General features: G+C 46.5%; 1 protein-coding gene across 3 annotated transcripts in view; it reads right to left on the bottom strand.

Moving 5' to 3' along the window:
• Positions 1–19,969, bottom strand: part of LOC118372176 (signal transducer and activator of transcription 5B-like) — a 125,326-nt gene that overhangs the window by 41,221 nt on the left and 64,136 nt on the right. The window contains exon 2 of one of the 3 annotated variants that reach the window (XM_052490891.1): positions 5,989–6,147. The exons of 1 other annotated variant lie outside the window; for it this stretch is intronic. The gene's annotated coding sequence lies outside the window, so the exon portion shown is untranslated. Of the gene's footprint in view, positions 1–5,988; positions 6,148–18,111; positions 19,138–19,969 lie in introns of those variants that run through there. One more of the 3 variants, XM_052490890.1, reaches the window with a different exon arrangement.

The following is a 19,969-nucleotide window of genomic DNA, read 5'->3' on the forward strand; positions in this document are numbered from 1 at the left end:
GTACACTGTAACATTACTGCATGATTGTGGTTACTAACGCATTAGTTATGTTAGCTATGTTACTTTAGCTAATATGGTGACAACGATGTAGTCTGTGTGTAGAAGTTATGATATGGAAAGATTTATTGGCCTGCTGATGTGTTGTGCATTGACATCCACAAGCATAGATGCGAGAAGGAATACAACGTGGCTGTTCTTTTTTTATTTAACCTTTACTTAACTAGGCAAGTCAGTTAAGAACAAATTATTATTTACAATGACGGCTACCCCGGCCAACCCCGGACGACGTTGGGCCAATTGTGCACCGCTTTATAGGACACCCAATCACAACCGGATATGATGCAGCCTGGATTCGAAACCAGGTACTGCGGTGATGCCTCTTGCACTGAGATGCAGTGTCTCAGACGACTGCGCCACTTGGGAGCGCCACTTGATCAGTGAATGTGAACCGTGTTACGCATGATCAGGGGTGTATTCATTTCGCCGATTCTGTTGAAAAACGTTTCTTAAACGGAAACGGGTATAAACATACCAGAATTTGTCCAATAAAAATAAATTCTCATTTGCAACTTTTGGACTAATGATTACACCCTATCAGCTAGATGCAGGCAAGAGTGTGCAAGGCTTTAATGAATGTGTCGCTGTCTGTCCATGTGTCACTGTGTGTCAACTCAACATTTTCTCTCGACCTGTGTGCACCTACGTTGTAAACCTTCATTCATAGGCTAGGTTGTAGCAACCTTCATGATGGGGATAGGGAAAATTCAAGTATTATGTAGTAGACTTTCTCCTATCGCTGTTACATTGAACTGGGTGAATGGAATAGACATGACAGTCATCCAATATGCTGTGATAGAAAGAAGGCCATGCTCATGAGAAATAAAAATCATCCTCTGTCATCAACGACACTGACAGCCACTGTCCCACACATATTGTCTATCTTGTCAAACACGTTGAATTCATATGCCACCAACAACAGTTAGTAGGCTAATGGTTCATATCAAGCTGTCCTGCCCCGCATATACCCAGAGACTACTGAGGGGCTGAGGGGTATGGGTAAGGAGAGGAGCCTGCTGAGGCGATAGGGTTAGGAAGAGCCTGCTGAGGGGTATGGGTTAGGAGGAGCCTGCTGAGGCGATAGGGTTAGGAAGAGCCTGCTGAGGGGTATGGGTTAGGAGGAGCCTGCTGAGGCGATAGGGTTAGGAAGAGCCTGCTGAGGGGTATGGGTAAGGAGGAGCCTGCTGAGGCGATAGGGTTAGGAAGAGCCTGCTGAGGGGTATGGGTTAGGAGGAGCCTGCTGAGGCGATAGGGTTAGGAGGAGCCTGCTGAGGCGATAGGGTTAGGAAGAGCCTGCTGAGGGGTATGGGTTAGGAGGAGCCTGCTGAGGCGATAGGGTTAGGAAGAGCCTGCTGAGGGGTATGGGTTAGGAGGAGCCTGCTGAGGCGATAGGGTTAGGAAGAGCCTGCTGAGGGGTATGGGTTAGGAGGAGCCTGCTGAGGCGATAGGGTTAGGAAGAGCCTGCTGAGGGGTATGGGTTAGGAGGAGCCTGCTGAGGCGATAGGGTTAGGAGGAGCCTGCTGAGGCGATAGGGTTAGGAAGAGCCTGCTGAGGGGTATGGGTTAGGAGGAGCCTGCTGAGGCGATAGGGTTAGGAAGAGCCTGCTGAGGGGTATGGGTTAGGAGGAGCCTGCTGAGGCGATAGGGTTAGGAAGAGCCTGCTGAGGGGTATGGGTAAGGAGGAGCCTGCTGAGGCGATAGGGTTAGGAAGAGCCTGCTGAGGGGTATGGGTTAGGAGGAGCCTGCTGAGGCGATAGGGTTAGGAAGAGCCTGCTGAGGGGTATGGGTAAGGAGGAGCCTGCTGAGGCGATAGGGTTAGGAAGAGCCTGCTGAGGGGTATGGGTTAGGAGGAGCCTGCTGAGGCGATAGGGTTAGGAAGAGCCTGCTGAGGGGTATGGGTAAGGAGGAGCCTGCTGAGGCGATAGGGTTAGGAAGAGCCTGCTGAGGGGTATGGGTTAGGAGGAGCCTGCTGAGGCGATAGGGTTAGGAGGAGCCTGCTGAGGCGATAGGGTTAGGAGGAGCCTGCTGAAGCGATAGGGTTAGGAGGAGCCTGCTGAGGGGTATGGGTTAGGAGGAGCCTGCTGAGGCATTAGGGATAGGAGAAGAGGAGCAGAGGGTCAGACCATGATTGATTAGGGAGACAACTCTTTCCTCTGGTTGGACCAGGAACAAGCAGAACATCAGGACACCACATGCTGTTGCTGTCCAGAGGCTCCAAACAAAACATTATTATTATCTTGATTTCTGTCTGGATCTCCTTCCACCGTCTCACACTCTCCCTCAAGTCTCCCTCCTTGTGTCTGCTCTCTAACTCCTCCTCTCTCTCCCTACAAATGGCAGCCTGATGATTTCACCAGTCGTCCTCCCACTGCCCCCGTCTCCCCCAAACAGACACACAACAACTGAGTCCAACAACATCCCGAACTCGTCTAGAATCAGTCAAGGTCCTGTGTTTAGTGCCTGGCGGACGTGGTGCTGGAGGAAGGCTGCAAAAATACAGACAAACAGACATGTGACCACCATAACCTACACTGCCCCGTAACCTATTTCAGGCTCGCTGCGCTGACTCAGGCCTGCTGTGCTCTGTTGTGCACGTACTGCAGCCACACTGTGTCAGTCCACCACCTGTCAGTCCACCACCTAAGTACATTTCCTTTCTCCTGAACACAACACTACCCTGGCAGACTGTCTCATGACTCCAATTTAACCGGATGGAATGGAGGAGGAGAGAGAAAAAGAGAGTGAAGGACAGAAAGGGCAATACATCAGCCAAATGGTCAATGAGGCGTGAAACAAGCTACATCCTGGTTCTTCACCTGTGACACATGACCCATGTGTCAGTCGGGGGTAAGACAGAAGTGACACCAAGGGAACCTACGTCGTTGGTCTGTTCAACACACACATACAGTATATACGACGCCTATCATATATGAGCTCAAAACATGACATATTAAGGATGTCAAATGTACAGTGACTGTACCTTCACATTCTTTAGGTTCAATTAACCAGTCCAGGAGCCATAAATGAATAATGCTCAAATATGTACAAGACTGGAGGTCTTTCCATCAAGTTCATGTTGTTATGGTGCAACAAGCCACCTGGTCTCAGAGAAAGATGTATAATACTATACATCCTCGAAGATGTATAATAAGTTGTGTCATCCAATTTGTATGGTATTGTACGACCAGGTAAGACGTATGATACTATATGTCCACTAATTCGCAAGATATTGTATGACAGCTATTCCATTCATAATATAACCTAACATAAAGTAACATATAGTAAATGGAATGTCACAGATTTACATATAAAATAATATGAATTGTCCTGAGACCACGTTGATCAAGAGCAACTATTAGCCTTTTACTGCAGTGGGCTAAATCAGGCTCACAGAGTTTCTTGGTAGTCTTAAGCAAATCTACTTTGAAATAGAAGTATACACCTCACACACGTGGTTATGCGCTTAAACAAAGAAGACACCTGTACCATGTCAGATAAAGAGTTGAAATGTATTAAATATTGAGTTTGCATCCCAATAATACACTTTATATGCAGCATCACAGAAGACTGAAATATAACAAAACAGTTTGACATAGAAACACCAATTTTTTCCCCCCAATAATGTTTATTAATTATGAAATTATGAAAAATACGAACAACATTCCAACCATGAGGCCACTAGAGGGTGATTTGGTCATGTGACTGCAGGACTCCGACAATAGGAAGCACTGGTCATGGAGGTGAAATATAGCGTGATGACGATGCATCATAGGTCAACCAAGGTGAACTCACTTAATGGCCCCGAAAAGACCTCCATCTAAACTCAAACAGTACAATATTATCCTCTGTTAGTCAAGAAAAGACATTACTGTCTGACAGAATAGACACATTGAGAGATATTACTGATATCAGACAATGTGTCCAGTTAGCAAAGGCTGACCAACCCAGATGTTTATCTGCAGCACAGACACAGGGCCACATACACACACTTCCACAATCAACACGTACGCCCACAAACACACGCAGTAGCAGCCCTATGCTTTAGTCAAGTACAGGCCTCGGTTGTCTCATCTTTACCTTGGCCTTCCCTTCAAAGACCGCCAGACCGTCCAACCCTCATGTTTCATCTTTATTACTCCTAAAGATGAAAAAGACATCGGCTACTTCACCCAAATCATTCTCACGCACAGACACTCAGCCCAGTGCCATTCTGACTAGATTTATTATACACAGACCGCAGAAGAAATGGAAGTGGTCTGAGAAAAAAAGACACAAATATTTACAGAGACAAGCAAAGACCACTTGCATTTACAGGAAAATGCAATAATATTTTTTGTAATAAATGTTTTATTTCACCTTTATATAACCAGGTAGGCCAGTTGAGAACAAGTTCTCATTTACAACTGCGACCTGGCCAAGATAAAGCAAAGCAGTGAGAAAAAAACAACAACACAGAGTTACACATGGGATAAAAAAACGTACAGTCAATAACACAATAGAAAAATCTGTATAGAGGTAAGGAGGTAAGGCAATAAATAGGCCAATAGTGGTAAAGTAATTACAATGTAGCAATTTACACTGGAGTGATACAGTGGGGCAAAAAAATATTTAGTCAGCCACCAATTGTTCAAGTTCTCCCACTTAAAAAGATGAGAGAGGCCTGTAATTTTCATCATAGGTACACTTAAACTATGACAGACAAAATGAGATAAAAAATCCAGAAAATAATAAATTCATTAAAAATCCTACAATGTGATTTTCTGGAAATGTTTTTTCTCATTTTGTCTGTCATAGTTGAGAAGTGTACCTATGATGAAAATTACAGGCCTCTCTCATCTTTTTAAGTTGGAGAACTTGCACAATTGGTGGCTGACTAAATACTTTTTTGCACACTATATGTGCAGATGAGGATGTTCAAGTAGAAATACTGGTGTACAAAAGAGCAGAAAAACAAAAACAAATACGGGGATGAGGTAGGTAGTTGGTTGGACGGGCTATTTACAGATGGACTGTGTACAGCTGCAGCGATCGGTAAGCTGCTCTGACAGCTGACGCTTAAAGTTATTGAGGGAGATATAAGTCTCCCAACTTCAGTGATTTTTGTCATTTGTTTCAGTCATTAGCAGCAGAGAACTAAAAGGAAAGGCAGCCAAAGGAGGTGTTGGCTTTGGGGATGACCATTGAAATATACCTGCTGGAGCGCGTACTACGGGTGGGTGTTGCTATGGTGACCAGTGAGCTGAGATAAGGCGGAGATTTACCTAGCAAAGACTTATAGATGACCTGGAGCCGGTGGGTTTGGCGATAAATATGAAGCGAGGGCCAGCCAACGAGAGCGTACAGGTCGCAGTGGTGGGTAGTATATGGGGCTTTGGTGACAAAACATGGCACTGTGACAGACTGCATCCAATTTGCTGAGTAGAGGGTTGGAGGCTATTTTGTAAATTACATCGCCAAAGTCAAGGATCGGTAGGATTTTACGAGGGTATGCTTGGCAGCATGAGTGAAGGAGGCTTTGTTGCGAAATAGGAAGCCGATTCTAGATTTAGCGTTTGATTGGAGAAGGAGAGTTTACAGTTTATTGTTGTCCACATATTCAGAACCGTCCAGAGTAGTGATGCAAGTCAGGCGGGCAGCGATCGGTTGAAGAGCATGCATTTCGTTTTACTAGCATTTAAGAGCAGTTGGAGGCCACAAAGGCGTGTTGTATGGCATTGAAGCTCGTTTGGAGGTTTGTTTAACACAGTGTCCAAAGAAGGGCCTCCACCCAGCTGGATGTGTTCCTTCACAACTAAGAGTCCCGCCAGCCTTGGTTGGGTTTGTGTGTTGTAATGGCAGTGTACTATATGGTAGAGCTGAGAGTAGGAACATAGAGAGTTTACTTTCATACTGTTCATTGTGTAAAACATGTCTAGGAACCAGACATTTGTACCTGAGAAAGACTTTGGATAGAAGCACCTAGGAGACTTGGAGGGGGAAGGAAGTGCCCCCAGGTCCATGTCTATCTCACAGCTCTTTGGCTTCCAGTTCCTATACGAGGAGATCATGTCCTTTCTGTTTGTGATATTCCAAGCTGTCCTCCCAGTGATTGCTACAGAGGAAATCAATTCACAGTAAATTAGGAAGTCAAGGCAGCTGGATTAGAAAAAAATATTTCCTGTTCAAAGCCAACAGAGAATGAGAACGGAGAGTAATCAGTCAGTCAGTCAGTCAGTCAGGGAGCTGAAACATCTGTCCCTTACTTTACTACTTTACGAAACAGATGCAGAGACAAGGTGTTACAATACTGGCCCTATTTACTGTAAATTTGCTGAGTGACCCCCCACTCACACAGAGAATCATCTCCATTCATAACTAAATAGAACTCTGAGATAGTAAACTAAAAGACATGGTGGCTGATGGTCCAGTTGCTGCACAACAAAGCATATCCTCTCTTTCTTGTTTTGACTCTAAATCTACAGCATTTCACTGATAAACCAGCACCTGGTAATTCCTGCTGCTATTTTTAAACGCTAACAGCCAGTCAGCCAGCCAGACTGAGCTTTTAAAAAAAAATGGAATACAGAAAAAAAAAGAAAGCCAGGCTTCTCACTCAACTGCTACGTCTCAGATGGGTCAAAGTGCCTCTGGGGAGAAGAGGCGGGGAAAAGTCTCACTGAGAACAAGTGACCATCAGGGAGATAGCAAAAGGCAGAAAACATCATGGGTATTTGACATACAATGGGATTACACACTTTTCCTTTTCTTTGATGGCAGACACTGTGTTTCTTGAATCCTGTCAGTGAGTAAAGGAGAGGAAAGCACACAGTGCGAAGCATCAACCATCACTCTCCCGAGCTCAGTCTCAGTGACTCCACTGGAACCACTATGTCCCTGTGGTTCGTTATGTATGGCCCTCTACCACCAAAGGTGATAGAACCGCATAGGGTGGGCCTATTATCCTCTACAGTCAACAGCAGTGTGTTACTGTGTCTGTCTACAACCTTATAGTGATTATTAACAGAGAGAGAGTAAGTCTAGGCTACAATTAAGAGTCAGTCCTTAACCTTGAGGGGTCGCTCTACTCCACTCTCTCCACTGGACACTGTGTGTGTGTGTGTGTGTGTGTGTGTGTGTGTGTGTGTGTGTGTGTGTGTGTGTGTGTGTGTGTGTGTGTGTGTGTGTGTGTGTGTGTGTGTGTGTGTGTGTGTGTGTGTGTGTGTGTGTGTGTGTGTGTGTGTGTGTGTGTGTGCCCTTGTGCATCTCCAAATTGCGACTCCAGGATGTCGAACAAGATCTCCAGTAAATCTATTAATATCTCCAATCATGTTACACATTGTATAGAATGAAAGTGTTGGGGCTCTTTTTACAAGAAGTCTATGTCACCCACTCTTTCCTCTTAGGAGCAACAGCATTTCACTTACACAAGTACTTCCTGTTAGGTACTTATATGGCAAACTGCCGCACCACCAACCATGTGAAACTCACAGCTTGTTAGATCGTGATGACACCTACCACCCAACTAAAAAACACACAAATCAACCCATGGTGGACTTGTCATTATAACATATGTTGACAAAGAACATTATAAATTCAAGTGAGTCATGTGACTGCAAATAGAAGCACATTTACTCTACTACAGAAAGCAGAAGACACATCAATGATTTACCTCAAATATCCAGGTTCTCCAACCTAAATCAACTTTACTACAGTGCAAAAAATCCAAATGACAACTTCCCCATTAGCATATTTAACATGCAAACTGATTGCAGCACTACCTTTAAGTCAGATGCATGACACTGACATTTAAGGTTATACAGAGACAGGGGAAATGCCTGTGACAACTCAGCACTGTACAAAGGCCAGGTATAGAGAGAGAACAAGTTCTCATTTACAAATGCGACCTGTTCAAGATGAAGCAAAGCAGTGCGACACAAACAACACAGAGTTACACATGGGATAAACAAACGTACAGTTAATAACGCATTAGAAAGATCTATATAATGTGTGCAAATGTAGTAAGATTAGGGAGGTAAGGAAATAAATAGATGTGCAGAAGATGAATGTGGAAGTAGAGATACTGGGGTGCAAAGAAGCAAAAACATAAATTACAATATGGGGATGAGGTAGTTGGGTGGGCTATTTACAGATGGGCTGTGTACAGGTGCAATGATCGGTAAGCTGCTCTGACAGCTGATGCTTAAAGTTAGTGAGGGAGATATAAGACTCCAGCTTCAGTGATTTTTGCAATTCGTTCCAATCATTGGCAGCAGAGAACTGGAAGGAAAGGTGGCCTTGGGGGACGACCAATGAAATATACCTGCTGGCTGCTGGTGGGTTCTGGTATGGTGACCAGTGAGCTGAGATAAGGCGGGGCTTTACCTAGCAAAGACTTATAGATTACCTGGTGACGGTGGGTTTGGCGATGAATATGAAGCTAGGGCCAGCCAATGAGAGCATACAGGTCGCAGTGGTGGGTAGTATATGGGGCTTTGGTGAGAAAACAAATGGCACTGTGATAGACAACATCCGATTAGAGTGTTGGACGCTATTTTGTAAATGACATCGCCGAAGTCAAGGATCGGTAGGATAGTCAGTTTTACGAGGGTATGTTTGGCACCATGAGTGGATGCTTTGTTGCGAAATAGGAAGCCGATTCTAGATATAATTTGGACTCTGGAAGGAGAGTTTAAAGTCTAACGAGACACCTAGGTATTTGTTGTGGTCCACATATTCTAAGTCAGAACCGTCCAGAGTAGTGATGCTAGTCGGGCGGGCGGGTGCGGTCAGCGATCTGTTGAAGAGCATGCATTTAATTTTACTTGTATTTAAGAGCCGTTGGAGGCCACGGAAGGAGTGTTGTATGGCATTGAAGCTCATCTGGAGGTTTGTTAACACAATGTCCACAAAAGGGCCAGAAGTATACAGAATGGTGTCATCTGCATAGAGGTGGTTCAGAGAATCGCCAGCAGCAAGAGCGACATCATTGATGTATACAGAAAAGAGTCGGCCCAAGAATTGAACCCTGTGGCACCCCCATAGAGACTGCCAGAGGTCCGGTCAACAGGCCCTCCGATTTGACACACTGAACTCTATCTGAGAAGTAGTTGGTGAACCAGGCGAGGCAGTCATTTGAGAAACCAAGGCTGTTGAGTCTGTCGATAAGAATGCAGTGATTGACAGAGTCGTAAGCCTTGGCCAGGTCGATGAAGATGGCTGCACAGTATTGTATTTTATCAATGGCGGTTATGATATCGTTTAGGACTTTCACGTGGCTGAGGTGCACCCATGACCAGCTCGGAATCCAGATTGCATAGTGGAGAAGGTACGGTGGGATTCAAAATGGTCTGGGATCTGTTTGTTAACTTGGCTTTAGAAGACTTTAGAAAGGCAGGTCAGGATAGATATAGGTCTTTAACAGTTTGGGTCTAGAGTGTCTCCCCCTTTGAAGAGATGGATGACCACGGCAGCTTTCCAATCTTTAGGTATCTCAGATGATAAGAAAGAGAGGTTGAACAGACTAGTAATAAGGGTTCCAACAATTCCGGCAGATAATTTTAGAAAGAGAGGGTCCAGATTGTCTAGCCCAGCTGATTTGTAGGGGTCCAGATTTTGCAACTCTTTCAGAACATCAGTTATCTGGATTTGGGTGAAGGAGAAATGAGGGAGGCTTGGGCGAGTTGCTGTGGGGAGTGGAGGGCTGTTGATCGGGGTAGGTGTAGCCAGGTGGAAAGCATGGCCAGCCGTAGAAAAATGCTTATTGAAGTTTAAATTCTCAATAATTGTAGATTTATCAGTGGTGACAGTGTTTCCTAGCCTCAGTGAAGTGGGCAGCTGGGAGGAGGTCCCCTTATTCTCCATTTGACTTTACAGTGTCCCTTTTTGGAGTTTGTGCTACAGGATGCAAATGTCTGTTTGAAAAAGCTAGCCTTTGCCTGTGTATATTGGTTCCTAACTTCCCTGAAAAGTTGCATATCGCGGGGGCTATTCGATGCTAATGCAGTACGCCATAGGATTTTTTTGTGCTGGTCAAGGGCAGTCAAGTCTGAAGTGAACCAAGGGCTATATCTGTTCTTAGTTCTACATTTTTTGAATGGGGCATGCTTATTTAAGATGGTGAGGAAAGCACTTTTAAAGATTAACCAGGCATCCTCTACTGATGGAATCAGGTCAATATCCTTCCAGGATACCCAGGCCAGGCCTGCTTGCTGAAGTGTTTTAGGGAGCGTTTGACAGTGATGAGGGGTGGTCGGTTGACCGCAGACCCATTACAGACACAGGCAATGAGGCAGTGATCACTGAGATCCTGGTTGAAGACAGCAGAGGTGTATTTTTAGAGGGCGGGTTTGTCAGGATGATATCTATGAGGGTCCCCGTGTTTATCGATTTAGGGTTGTACCTGGTATGTTCCTTGATAATTTGTGTGAGATTGAGGAAACCTAGTTTAGGTTGTAGGACGGCCGGGGTGTTAAGCATATCCCTGTTTATGTCACCTAACAGTACAAACCCTGAAGATCAATGGGGGGGCAATTAATTCACATATGGTGTTCAGGGCACAGCTGGGGCCTGATGGGGGTCTATAACAAGCGGAAACAGTGAGATACTTATTTCTGGAAAGGTGGACTTTCAAAAGTAGAAGCTCAAACTGTTTGGGCACAGACCTGGATAGCATGACAGATCTCTGTGGTAGATTGCAACTCCACCCCCTTTGGCAGTTCTATCTTGGCAGAAAATATTGTAGTTGGGGATGGACATTTCAGAATTTTTGGTGGCCTTCCTAAGCCAGGATTCAGACACGGCTAGGACATTAGGGTTGGCGTAGTGTGCTAAGGCAGTGAATTAAACAAACTTAGGGAGGAGGCTTCTGATGTTAACATGCATGAAACCAAGGCTTTTACAGTTACAGATGTCAACAAATGATAGCACCTGGGGAATAGGAGTGGAACTGGGGGCTACAGGGCCTGGGTTAACCTCTACATCACCATAGGAACAGAAGAGGAGTAGGATAAGGATACGGCTAAAGGCTATAAGAACTGGTCGTCTAGTGTGTTGGAGATAAAGAATAAAAAGAGCAGATTTCTGGGCGTGGTAGAATAGATTCAGGGCATAATGTACAGACAATGGTATGGTAGGATGTGAGTACAGTGGAGGTAAACCTAAGCGTAGAGTGATGATGAGAGAAGTTTCGTCTCTGGAGGCACCAGTTAAGCCAGGTGAGGTCTCCGCATGTGTGTGGGGTGGGACAAAAGAGCTATCTAAGGCATGTTGAGAGGGACTGGGGGCTCTGCAATGAAATAAAACAATAAGAACTAGCCGAGACAGCAGTAGACAAGGCATTTTGCCCTACAGAGAGTCATGAAGCAATCACAGGTGTTGATCAGGAGAGCTAAGACAACAATGGGTAAATGGAGATGAATGGGCAGAGCGGGTCAGTTAGGTACATACAGGACCTGAGTTCGAGGCTGGGGCCGATAGGTAAACAAAATGAGGTACCTGTTATTGAACCAGTCCAGGTGGCATCAGCTGTGTAGCCAAGTGATCAAAGGGTCAAAAGAGCAGCAATAGGGGGAACTCCTAAAGATAAATGGTATACAGATATCGGATCTTAATTTGACCAGTGTCTCACTGCAGGAAAATAATCCTGCAGCAACAGGAAATGTAAACTACTGTGTGGATTATAAATAATGGACATTTTGTAGGATCTGATACATTTCAGTTAGGGAAAATCAAGTCTGTAATTTTATGTGGGAACTACAATCTTTAGAAGCCTTTTTAAACCTTGAACACGTTTGCATTAAAATGTCCTGCAACAACAGGGTGATCAAATTAATATCCTACACCTGTAGGGACTTACTGTTCTTATTGACTGACTGCCTGGACTGACTGCACACACCACACAGGCTGGCAGGCTGTTAGGCAAATCTTCATGAACATCAAACAAGCAGTAGGACTGCGACAACACTGCCCTCCCTGCCTGCCTCTGCACTGCGGCTGGCTGTGTCAACCCCTTACCTCCCCCAATCACACACATACTCTCTCTCTCTCTCTCTCTCTCTCTCTCTCTCTCTCTCTCTCTCTCTCTCTCTCTCTCTCTCTCTCTCTCTCTCTCTCTCTCTCTCTCTCTCTCTCTCTCTCTCTCTCTCTCTCTCTCTCTCTCTCTCTCTCTCTCTCTCTCTCTCAATTCAATTCTCTCCCTTTTCCCTCTCTCACAGTCTTTCTCACCTCGTCCACTCCCCCCACTCTCTTTCTCCTCCCCCACTCAATTCAATTCAAAGGGCTTTATTGGCATGAGAAACAAACTCAGCAAAAAAAGAAACGTCCTCTCAACAACTGAGACTTACACTGAAAAGTTCCACAGACATGTGACTAACAGAAATGGAATAATGTGTCCATCCACCTCCAAATCGATCCCACTCCAGAGTACAGGCCTTAGTGTAACGCTCATTCCTTCGACGATAAACGTGACTCCGACCATCACCCCTGGTGAGACAAAACCGCGACTCGTCAGTCCTGTCTGGTCCAGCGACGGTGGGTTTGTGCCCAAAGGCAACGTTGTTGCCGGTGATGTCTGGTGAGGACCTGCCTTACAACAGGTCTACAAGCCCTCAGTCCAGCCTCTCTCAGCCTATTGCGGACAGTCTGAGCACTTATGGAGGGATTGTGTGTTCCTGGTGTAACTCGGGCAGTTGTTGTTGCCATCCTGTACCTGTCCTGCAGCTGTGATGTTCGGATGTACCGATCCTGTGCAGGTGTTGTTACACGTGGCCTGTCACTGCAAGGACTATCTGCTGTCCATCCTGTCTCCCTGTAGCGCTGTCTTAGGCATCTCACAGTACAGACATTGCAATTTATTGTCCTGGCCACATCCGCAGTCCTCATGCCTCCTTGCAGCATGCCTAAGGCACGTTCACGCAGATGAGCAGGGACCCTGTGCATCATTCTTTTGGTGTTTTTCAGAGTCAGTAGAAAGGCCTCTTTAGTGTCCTACGTTTTCAAAACTGTGACCTTAATTGCCTACCGTCTGTAAAATGTTAGTGTCTTGACAACCGTTCCACAGATGCAAGTTCATGAATTGTTTATGGTTCATTGAACAAGCATGGGAAACTGTGTTTAAACCCTTTACAATGAAGATTTTTACGAATTATCTTTGAAAGACAGGATCCTGAAAAAGGGACGTTTCATTGCCAAAGCAAGTGAAATAGATAATAAACAAAAAGTGAAATAAACAACAGAAAATGAACAGTAAACATTACACTCCAAAGGAATAGAGACGTTACAAATGTCATATTATTTACATTTACATTTACATTTATGACTATATACCGTGTTGTAAACGATGTGAAAATAGTTTAAGTACAAAATGGAAAATTAATAAATATAAATATGAGTTGTATTTACAATGGTGCTTGTTCTTCACTGCTTGCCCTTTTCTTGTGGCTTCAGGTCACAAGAAATGCTACTGTGATGGCACACTTTAGTATTACACCTAATAAATATAGGAGTTTATCCAAATTGGATTTCTTGTCAAATTCTTTGTGGGTCTGTGTAATCTCTCTCTCTCTCCCTCTCCCCCCTCCACTCTCTCTCCACAACTTTCACGGCACCATGGCTGGCTCTGTGCATAGTCACACTGTCCCCCTGCCAAGGTTTATAAATAACTTCTGAAGTAACAGCTGAGTGTAGAATTAAGCGCTTAACCTACATCCAGCGTATCCAGCCCACATAGCGGCATCTGTCTCTCTCCCCCTACCCAACCCAACCCCCAGATGGATCCAGACTAAGAGGGCATCTGTCTCTCTCCCCCTACCCAACCCAACCCCCAGATGGATCCAGACTAAGAGGGCATCTGTCTCTCTCCCCCTACCCAACCCAACCCCCAGATGGATCCAGACTAAGAGGGCATCTGTCTCTCTCCCCCTACCCAACCCAACCCCCAGATGGATCCAGACTAAGAGGGCATCTGTCTCTCTCCCCCTACCCAACCCAACCCCCAGACGGATCCAGACTAAGAGGGGGGAGCCCTGCAGTCCAAAGGGCACGTTTTCAAACAGACGCAGCAGTTCCAGGTGAGTCTGTGATAGCCAGGACCCTGAGGAATGGGAGTGGGGGGCGGTAAGCTTCATGATTTAGAGGTGGGGTGTTAAGGGAGTGTCCCAGGCAGATATAGGCAACTGAGAAACCTTGGACCGTCAAGAGAGTGCAATGGTTAGGATATAACACCGTAGAAATGTTGTGTTGACCTCCACTGTAACCCCTCACATCATGACATCACAGCAGACCACTCGGTCTAGTAGAGTCCTGCCTGGCTGGCTGCAAACATTAGGCATGGACAAAGTGCAGCTTGCTTGTCAACAAATCAACTTGCCAGTATAGGAAGCCAAACACAGAATGTGAAACTCCCAGTAAAGACCAGACCAGCGAGGATGGATTCCAGCCAAGGCCATCCAGCGGAGTGGACAGAGAGACTAGCCTCCATAGAGACTGTGAACAGGCTCATGTCAGGGATACTGCATTGGTCTTTACGGGTTGTATTGTGCTAGCTACAGTAGACGTTCCGATGATCATCTCTGCTGTACCCCCAGAGGACAACACATGACTGGGTCTGTGAGGTGTCGACAGGGAAAGAGGAGGGAGGCGTCAGGAGACAGAGACAAAATAAGCCCTTTGTGCCTCCTAGTTCCAGCCCAGAGGGGTTGACACTACAGACGTGACAGGAATAGCATGCTTCCATCAACCCAACCCTACCTCCCACCACCATATTTACTGTATACAGTAGACTCAACATGACACGGCTCATCGGTTCTCTACCAAGGTCATGTAGGTAATACTTTAGGTGGGTTCTGGCGATGGTTGTTCCTGGGCATAATGTGCATGTGTGTGCGTTCACACGTGCTCATCCCTCCATGTGCACATTTGCTTCCAGCTGTGGGTTGGGGAGATTTAGATTTTAATGAATAATACGGGCAGAAAAATCCCCGCTGGGAGTCCAACATGTAGCAGGACATCACATCATGGTCTGGTCTCTCTGCCCTATGGTTTATCCCTCCTCTCCCAGCAGCACCACTGTCTGCCTGTCTGCCAATTCCTGTCTGCCAGTTCCTGTGTGTTGTTCACAGCCCCACTGCACAGCAGGACCCTCCACTAACACATCCACACAACACATCCTACGGGTAGGAACATCAATGTTGCTGCCGTGCTATGTTGTTGTCTTAGGTCTCTCTGTATGTAGTATTGTGGCGTCTCTCTTGTCGTGATGCGTGTTTTGTCCTGTATATTTCTTTTATTTAGTATTTTTAATCCCAGCCCCTGTCCCCCCAGGAGGCCTTCTGCCTCTTGGTAGGCCGTCATTGTAAATAAGAATGTGTTCTTAACTGACTTGCCTAGTTAAATAAAGGTCAAATAAAACCATTAAACAGTTGATTGGCGATTGGCTACTGAATAATTGTTACATTTACATTTGTTTGTGTGTGTGTGTGTGTGCATGTCTGTGTGTGTGTGTGTGTGGGTATGTCTGAGTATACAGACTGGTGATAGTGGAACTAAGGCTATGTTGGCACAGTCTGTCTGTCTGCAGAGGACATTGGTCTAAATGAGCATGGCTAAAAGGGTCATCGTGGTCACATGTTTGTCATTAACTTCATGACAAACTTGTGACCTCCATGCAGGCCCAGGGCTGGGCTCCTCTTGAAGAACAGAGTGGTAGGGTGGTTACGAGACACACACACACACACACAAAGCTTTATTCATACTGAACATAACAACAGCTCTTCATAGAGAGGTCGATGTAACCATCAAAGGACTTGTCACCATCTGATGGGAGCAGGGATACTGAGGGCTGCTGAGTAAAGCAGGAGAGAGGGCAGTGCTCTGTAAAGAGGGACAGCCACATGTTGACACGCTAATGAATCGCATAACGAAGTGTATTCAACAGGGGAGGTTCCAAGGCCTGTCTCTGGGCCCTTTACGGCCGGGGCCTGATAGAATCATTACGCTGTTCGGAGCAGGAACAATGGAGGGACACAGAGGGCTTTGATCATGAGACCGACCCAAGGGAGATAGATGGATGGGGAGCTTGGCTAAGAGGACCCCTCGTGAACCGCCATGGGGAGGGACGAGTGTAGAGAGGACGAAGGATAACGGATTGCAGGATGACTGGTTTATGCATCCCCACTTCTCCAAACGTTATAACATTCTGAGACGAAAAGGGGAACTAAGGAAGAAAACCTGTTATAAAAGGCAGTGTAACTCTGCACATGGGTCGACTGACTCCCACTACCACTTAGCCCCATCGATCAGGTGCGTCACGCACACACGTTGCTAAGGAGAAGTCGGCCAAGTGAACCTGTTGCACTCCGCTGGCGAACACACGCTGCCAGATTGAAAGGCCCAACGCTACCTACTGAGAGGAGGCGAGAGAAAAGACACGAGTGATGTCATTACTATCTATCCAGCTGTAGAATACTAATACGCCGCCAGTCAATAGCAGAACATCTACCCTATGTAGTGCACTACCAGTGTCAATGGCAGCAGCAGTACACAAACACAGACACACACACACACACACACACACACACACACACACACACACACACACACACACACACACACACACACACACACACACACACACACACACACACACACACACACACACAGTCTTGACCCATGGACAGATCCCATTGTATTCTTGTAAAATGGGGAAAATGATACCCCCTCCAACTGTGCTAGTCAGTACAGCCTTGGAAACACTATGACCTGCTAGCTGTGATTATGGGGTGCAGAGAAAGGAGGAAAGACATAGAGACATTACGCACACTCACACACAGCAAACACACAGGCTCTCACTGTGAATAAGCCTCATTTTGACTGACATTTTCACACAGCAGCCAGAGACTCAAAATGTGTGGTATTATTTGGATCCTGAGAACCAGGTAGGCCAGAGAGCACTCCGCCTCTTTCTTTACCCACACCCCCTTTTTACATCCCCTCAGTGGGATACAGAGAGAAGAGGGTGTCTTGGATGTTTGAACAAAAGGAAGAGCACACTTACAAAAGAAACACACGCCCTAAATGTCCACCATACTGCATGTCAATATTGATGACAGTCAAAACGAGACATTGTGAAATGCTCATGGGGTGTTACTTGTGTGTGTCAAAATGACTGCTATCTATTGTAGGCTACAGGACTGTCAGTCTATCTCGCTCCGCCTGAGAGTCTAACAGCAATAATGTCCTCCTGACTGGTTCTATAGGGAAAGGGGGGATACCTAGGCAGCTGTACAACTGAACGCATTCAACTGAAATGAGTCTTCCGCATTTAACCCAACCTGGGAATACTGAGTGGAGGGAAATGCCTGAGCGTTGCTCTATCTGGGAAATTGAGCTCCTTCTAAATAAGTTGGGCATTGTGGCTAAGCCCAAAGACCAACCCACACAGCGTGGAGACGAGAGAAATATCAATCTGAGAAAAAGGTGGTTGCTTGGGTTTTACTTTGATTAGTTAACTAAAAAGCATCTTAACCTCAGCACACATTCTTGACAACCCAACTTTCTGTTTCTGGTTCTACATTCGTTACTGACTGAGAAAAAGATGTAAACAGCTAAACCTGGGCTGCCAATCCCAACCAGAAGTGAAGCCAGAACCCGACATAGCTCATTGGCAGCACTTCTATTTAAAAACCAAAAGGACCTATTTCTATACTGTAACTCGGTAGCGGGCGTGACGGGAGCAGCGCGCATACATGGCAATCGAAAGGCATTCTCTGACTACACAGATCCATGGACAGCCTCAGACTACGCGTCTCGACGCAACGCAGAGGCCTCAGCTCTCTAAAAGAATATAAGCCTCTGTGTGTGTGTGTGTGTGTGTGTGTGTGTGTGTGTGTGTGTGTGTGTGTGTGTGTGTGTGTGTGTGTGTGTGTGTGTGTGTGTGTGTGTGTGTGTGTGTGTGTGTGTGTGTGTGTGTGTGTGTGTGTGTGTGTGTGTGTGTGTGTGTGTGTGTGTGTGTGTGTGTGTGTGTGTGTGTGTGTGTGTGTGTGTGTGTGTGTGTCTGTGTGTGTGCCGTTCTCCTCCCCACCTCTTATAGAGCACCAGAGGCTGGAAAGCTGTTACTTCCATGTCAGTGGCTGGAACATTCGGAGACTGCAGAGTGATGGAAGGGGAGGGCAGGGCAACAAGTAGAAAGCAGAATCAATCAAAGCACACAGCTCCTAACCTGCATGGGAAAAGACTGTGACCGCATATATGGGTGATCAAACACAGTCCGCCATTGACAACTGCTCAATGCAGTCATGCTGATGTGGTGACCTACTTGGGCTTCATTTACACAAGCAGCCCAATTCAGATATGTTGCCCAATTATTAGCAAAAGACCTGATCTGATTGATTAAAATACCAATTAGTGGGAAAATATCAGAATTGGGCTGCCTGTGTAAACGCAGCCATAATGGCAAGAATAATTCCGAATTGTGGATTGTCTGTGAGATGCAAGAACACAACACAGCATAAGAGCTAGTCATACACAGCTGTCGTAATAAATGTTGCTTCTGCAAGACTATGTTCTAGAAGAGGTATTCCTGTACCCCCAGGGGTACGCGCAATATCGTTGGGGGTACGGCAAATAAAAATGGGATTCATATTTTAAAAAATTGAATATATACATTTTTATTTTTTCTTCACATTTTCAAACAGTCCATTTATATTTTTTTTGCCCCCCTCGCCTGAGTAGCCTCGTTTCACTGACAAAAATGAAATCACACCATCCAGTGTCCAGAGAAAAAGCAACACAATTGTCACGCCCTGACGCCCGGGGGTGTTCTAGTTCAATATTTCTATGTTGGTGTTTTGTATGGTTCCCAATTAGAGGCAGCTGGTAATCGTTGCCTCAAATTGGGGATCATATTTTGGTAGCCATTTTTCCCACCTGTGTTTGTGGGATATTGTTTTGTGTTTGTGCATGTGCACCACTACTTTCACGTTTCGTTGTCGGTTTATTGTTTGTGTTTAAAGTTTCACCGTAATAATCACGCTGCGCCTTGGTCCGTCTCTCCTCCTCACGATCGTGACAGAATATCCCACCAAGCAAGGACCAAGCAGCGTGTGACGGAGGTAAAGGAGTTTTGGACCTGGGAAGAAATTATGGGAGGTTGTGAGACCCTTCCTTGGAAGGAGACACCATGGAAGGTGGAAGGACAGAGAAGACGCCGGGGACCGCGGCCACAGAAACCACAAGATTTATTTGGGGGGGCACAAGGGGTGGTAGGCGGAGCAGCGGAGCGTGGAAGAACGGGTCATCAGTCCGGGGCCATCTGTGCCAGCGCCCCGTACTCACCTAGAAGAGCCAGAGACCGTCAGGGAGGAGATGGAGAAGTTGGGAGAGAGAGAGATGAGAGAAATGTGTGGTGTGCACGGCATCCGACCTGAAGAGCCTGTCAGCAGTCCGGTATGTCCTGTGCCAGCTCTCCGCACCCTTCCTGAAGTGCATGTCACCAGTCCGGTGCCACCTGTGCTGGCTCCAATCATCAGGCCTCAAGTGCGCCTTCCTCTGTGCCGGTGTCCAGTCCAGGCACGGTGCCCAGTCCCGCTACAAGGCCGGAGCCTTCCTCTGCGCCGGTGCCCAGTCCAGGCACGGTGTCCAGTCCAGCTCTTCCTCTGCGCCGGTGTCCAGTCCAGGCACGGTGTCCAGTCCCGCTCCATGGCAGGAGCCTTCCTCTGCGCCGATGCCCAGTCCAGACACGGTGTCCAGTCCCGCTCCAAGGCCGGAGCCTTCCTCTGCGCCGGTGCCCAGTCCAGGCACGGTGTCCAGTCCAGCTCTTCCTCTGCACCGGTGTCCAGTCCAGGCACGGTGTCCAGTCCCGCTCCATGGCAGGAGCCTTCCTCTGCGCCGATGCCCAGTCCAGACACGGTGTCCAGTCCCGCTCCAAGGCCGGAGCCTTC

This window comes from Oncorhynchus keta, chromosome 32, assembly GCF_023373465.1.
Source record: "Oncorhynchus keta strain PuntledgeMale-10-30-2019 chromosome 32, Oket_V2, whole genome shotgun sequence".
Lineage (NCBI taxonomy): Eukaryota > Metazoa > Chordata > Actinopteri > Salmoniformes > Salmonidae > Oncorhynchus > Oncorhynchus keta.